The sequence below is a fragment of the Carlito syrichta genome, unplaced genomic scaffold (genome assembly GCF_000164805.1).
Source record: "Carlito syrichta isolate Samal-C Ts95f unplaced genomic scaffold, Tarsius_syrichta-2.0.1 Scaffold117999, whole genome shotgun sequence".
Taxonomy (NCBI): domain Eukaryota; kingdom Metazoa; phylum Chordata; class Mammalia; order Primates; family Tarsiidae; genus Carlito; species Carlito syrichta.
Window position 1 is genome coordinate 4,539 of NW_007062095.1, and position 5,736 is coordinate 10,274.

Genomic DNA, 5,736 nt, shown 5'->3' on the forward strand with positions numbered 1-5,736 from the left:
TCTTTTGTTCCTTGTGTTTTTGGTGTCATAGCTAAGAAATCATTATCAAGTGGTGCTGGAATAATTGGATTTCTTCTGAAAATGTCCAGTTCTCCTTACACCATTTGTTGAAAAGACTATTTTCCCTTGTTGAATGGTGTTGGCACCCTTGTGAAAACTAATTAACCATAGACGTATTAGTTTATCTCTGGACTCTGAATTGTATTCTATTGGCCTATATGTTTATTCATAAACCAAATCCACAATGTTTTTTTTTTTTTTTGAGATAGAGTATCATTATGTTGTCAAGGTTGGTTTCAAACTACTGAACTCAAGGAATCCTCCTGCCTCAGCCTTCCAGGTAGCTGGGATTACATACAGGTATGTGCCACTGTGCCCAGCTCACACTATTTTGATTACTGTAGTTTTGTAGTAAGTTTTGAAATTGGGAAGTGTGAATCACTCAAATTTGTGCTTTTTCATAAACATCATCTTTGGTTATTTGGGATTGTTTGCAATTCCATGTGAATTTTAGAATCAGCTTTTCCATTTCTTCCAAAAATGCCACTGAAATTTTTATAGTTTTTAAAGATTATGGTAAAAAACATGTAACATAACATTACCTGGCTTTATTAGAGAAAGCCAGGATTACAAAGGATTTAGGAGTTGGCATTGGAACACTTTTCTTGCCAAAGGTGGGCACAGCATTGACGAAACAAACTGTATCTTCCACTTGGCCAGGCCTATCTTCTTCTCTTCTCTTGTTTGGCCACCTTAGGAGTGTGACTTCTCACTTTCTCTACACAGGCAAGGGAACCATGTACGTTACCTCCAAGCATGTGGCTAGCAACTTCCAAAGTGGCCAGGGCCTCTACCCTACACTGGCCCAGGGTGGCCTCATCCTCAAAGGACGTGCTTGCCAGGAGCACAACTTGATCTTCCGGGGTTGATGCCCTCCAGTGAGGCTCCTGAGCCTTGATCTAGGCAACCATCTCCTGGCCAGTCACCTCGAGGGTATGTAGCTCCTGGGCATGGACAAAGAGCTGCATGGTGGTGATTGGTCTGCAGCCCCGACTGCTGCTACATGCGACGATGGAGTCAAGAAAGAGGAAGGTGTGAGGGCGCGCACGTCCACACCACCAGCTGTCTGCTACGTCACTCCATTTTAATCATTTTAAGTGTACAGTTTAGTAGTGTTAACTATAATCCCACTGTGTACAACAGATCTTCAGAGCTTTTTTCATCTTACAAATCAGAAATTCTTTAGCTATTAAACAACTCCCCATTTCTCCCTCCAAATTCTACTTCCTGTTTCTATGAGCTTGACTACTTTAGATACTCATATAACTGAAATCATGCAATATTGTTTTTTTGTAATGGCTTATTTCACTTAGCATGATGTCCTCAAAATTCATCCATATTGTAACGTGTGACAGAATTTTATTTTCTTTTTATTTTTTTCCTCTTTATTTTATTTTAAAGATGTGGGGTGCAAATCAGGATTAGATACATAGAATTTTTCTCCTTTTATTATTTTGTTTTATTTTTTTGAGTTGGAGTCTCACTCTGCCACCCAGACTGGAGTGCAGTGGCACACTCACCGCCACTGCAGCCTTGACCTGCTGGACTCAGGCAATCCTACTGCCTCAGCCTTGTAAGTAGCTGGAACTACAGGCATGTGCCACCATGCCCAGCTAATTAAAAAAAAAATTTATTGTAGAGATGAGGTCTCACCAAGCTGGCTAGGCTGGTCTTGAACCTCTTGTTTCGGCCTCCCAAAGTGCTGGGATTACAGGTGTGAGCCACCGTGCCTGACCAGAATTTTCTCCTTTAATATTTTTTTTTTTGAGTTGGAGTCTCACTCTGTTGCCCAGACTGGAGTGCAGTGGCCACTCCCGGCCACCACAGCCTCGACCTGATGGGCTCCGGCGATCCTTCCATCTCAGACTTCCGAGTAGCTGGAACTACAGGTGTGCGCTACCACGCCAGGCTAATTTTTGATTTTTTGTAGAGATGAAGTCTCCCCAAGTTGCCCAGGCGGGTCTTGAACCCGCGGGCTCAGGCAATCCACTCACCTCAGCCTCCCAAAGGCATGGGATTATAGGCTGAGCCACCGAGCCTGGCAAATTTTCTTCTTTTAAAAGGCTGAATAGCCAGGGTGGGGGGTATACCTCATTAACAAGTGTAACTGCATAATGAACATTTGTATACCTAACCCTGAATTGTACCCCACATATTTAAAATAAAAAATAAAAAATAAAAAACCGAATAACATTCCATTTTATGTATAGACCACATTTTAAAATTTATTCATCCATTGATGGACATTTGGGTTACTGCCACCTTTTGACTCCTGTGCATAATGCTATGACAAACATGGATGTGCAAATATCTCTTCAAGATCATGCTTTAAATACTTTGGGTATTTACCTAAATGTAGGCTTGCTAGAGCATGTAGTAATTTTATTTTTAATTGAAAAAAAATTTTGTAGAGCTGTGGTCTTACTGTGTTGCTCAAACTGATCTTGAACTCCTGGCCTCAAGTGATCCTGCCATCTCAGCCTCCCAAAGTGCTGGTATTACAAACATGGGCCACCATGTCCAGCCTCCCAAAGTGCTTAGATTACAGAATGGTTTAACACAGTGATTGGTGGCTCCACCTTTCTCCGGTGGGCCTTGGAGAAATGTTCCGGAGTAGAGAAATGGGATATGATCAGAGCTGGAATTTGAACTTGATTTGGTAGACAGGATGGGTAAGAGGGAGAAAGGTGGCAGGTCACCAGTAACCTAGGTTGGCAATGATAGTACCTAAACTAGGCTATGAAGTTGAAGACAAGGAATTTTTATTGGCAGGCCTAGAGTTGAAATGAGTTGGCAGCTATGTGGATGAGGCGGCAAAGAGAATATTATTTATTTATTTATTTATGAACTAATAAGAGATTGTCAGTGGCACACTGGGGGTCAGAGTCTGAGAGAGGAAGCCTGTGAGGTAGGTTGCAGCACCCTGGTGGCCTGGCAGGCTTTGTGACCCAAGCAAAGAGAATAACACTCACTGGTGGCTCAGTGAGACTTGGGGCCTGACTGAGGGAGAGAGCAAAGCAGAGTGGCAGCCCAGTTGGTTCAGTAGATTGGCTACATATAAAGGGGTTGAACAAATAGGAAAATATTTTAAGACTAATACACTCCAGTTTTTTCATTGTCAGAGAAGGGAGTGAAAAATATGGAAAGCATCAAAACTAGAATTAATCCTGGTATATATTAAAAATTGAAAATACTGTTAACTCATTTTTAAATATAATATAGATATAAGCTAAATATAAATGTGAAGATATGTGTGTATACAGACAAAAACATATACCTTTAACTTTCTATCTATCAATCAATCAATCAATCAATCAATCTATCATCTCTCATCTTCTAGTTTTATCCACTGAAGCAGTCTGGGAGCAGCAACACCCCAGTAACAATGAACATATCTAGTGCCCAGGTCCTGTCTTCTCAATGCCATTCTCTACTAAAAAAACAGGATGTTTGGAGAAATGACCCATTTTAAGACTGGTGCAGGGAAAAATATAAGATGAGCCTTTTTGTGGACAGATTCACAAACTCTAAGGCACATCTCCTATGATACCTGCTTGCTGCTATTTCTCATTTCTCTTATATCTTTCGATGATCTCCCACTTTTTCTGAGTGTAAACGGGACTCGTAACCTGTTTCTAACCAACAGAATGTAATAACAATGATGGGATGTCACTCCTATCATTAGTTTGTATTATATAAAACTTTGTCTTGCTAGATACTCACTCTAGAGACTTTTCTTGTTGGCTTGATAAAATAAGTGACCATGGTGGAAAAGGTGCTGTGGCAAGGAACTTTGGGTAGCCCCTAAGAACTGCAGATAGCTTTTAAGAACTGTGATTGACCTCTCATTGTAAGGGTGGCTTCTCACCAAGAGCCAGCAAGAAGTCAAGGCCCTCAGTCCTATTAACACAAGAAAACAGTCTGCCTACAACCTTAGTGAGCTTGAAAGTAGATTCTTCCCCAGTCGTGCTTCCAGATGAAAAGGCAGCCTGGCTGACACCATGATTTCAACCTTGTAAAGCCATAAGAAGAGAACTCAGGCAAACTGTTCCTGGAATCCTGACCTACAGATATTGTGAGATAATAAATGTGTAGTATTTTAAGCCACTAAATTTTCGGCCATTAATTTATTATGTAGCAATAGTAAAGCAATATGAGCCTAGAACATCTTGTTCTGCTAGAAAGTAAGAAGGGGCTAAAATAATTGTAAGACATGACAAAAGAAAACTGAAGTTAGTTTGTAGGTGCTCTTGCTAACCATATCTGGAAAATATGAGAATCAAAATAAATGCTAGTAGTAATATAGCCCATTGAATGCAATGGGAAACCATGAGTTCATATGTATATAAATAAATAAATAGCCAAATAAATAAATGGAAAGAAGAGAAAGCTTTACAGTAGAAGGACAATCAATTAATGCAAAATGAATAATATAATTAGAAAATATCAATTTTGCAACCATCACAGTAATAGTTAATTCAGGTAAAACATCAATAATTGCTAAAACTAGTGATGAAAGTGGGATGATAAATGGGATATTTGGATAGCTTCAAAGTATCTTTCCACAAAATAAGTAATTACAAAGGCAAAAGAATAAATTCACAGTGGGAAACCTGGCAATTACCAAGTAATCAATCTTAACATTATCAACGATTAGACATATTGACATTATGTACTTCCTGATACAACGCACTGTGAAGTATACATCAATCTCATAGTGCTAAACATGCTTAACCTGCATCTAAGCATAAGGAAGCATCAGACAAACCTCAACCTTTTGCTATAAGGCCATTATTGTGATAGTGGTGAAACTTGAACAAACTCTCTGGGTGAAGCAGACTTGAGAGTCTTTGTACTTATCCTACAATTTTTCCTTTGTAAGTTTAAAATTGTTTCCAAATACAAATTTTAACAAGGAAATATTTATGAGTACCTACCATGTGCCAGGCACTGTCCTAGGTACTGAGATACTTCAGCCAACAAAACAGACAAAAATTTCTGCTTTCATGGATTTTACATTTTAGTGGGAGAAATGGATACTAAATAAACAATTGTATCATATCAGTTGGGAATAAGTGCAATGGTTAAGAATAAACCAGGAAAAGACGAGGAGAGAGTGACTCCAGGGCCTAGCTGTGTGAATTGGCAGGGGCTCTATTTAAATTAGGCTTGTCAGCAAAGGTCTCTTTGATAGATAATGTTTGAGTGGCGACCTGAAAAATGAAAATTCAGCTATGCAGAGTTCTAGAAAAAAAGCATTCCAGGTAGCGAAACTAGGAAGTTTGAGGGACCTGAGGTGGGAATGAGCTTGGAATTTTTTAGGAGCCCTGCCAAAACCAGTGAAATAGTGGGATAATAGGTTAAGCATGGTAGGAAGTAGAACATATATATGTGTGTGTGTTTGTATTGGGAGAATGGAGGTAGCTTAAAGCTGATCCCAACCTCTCAATCTTTTTTTAAAACAGGTGAAGAGAATTTAAAGTTATATAATATGAGTAGCAGAGCCCTGAAAAATTTACTTCTGGTTTTAAATCCAATTTCTATTACCAGCTGTATGATTCTAGGAAAATTCTTGAACTTTTCTGCGCCTCAGTTCCTTCATTAGTAAATGAGGATAATAATAGCCTCCACCTAAATAGGTTACATTAATAATTAAATGAGAACGGGCTCGGTGGC

The 5,736-nt window shown here is 39.3% G+C and overlaps 1 pseudogene; it reads right to left on the reverse strand.

Annotated features, from left to right (window-relative positions):
• Positions 1–602: 602 nt before the first annotated feature.
• LOC110594656 lies at positions 603–1,028 on the reverse strand (annotated as a pseudogene).
• Positions 1,029–5,736: the final 4,708 nt, after the last annotated feature.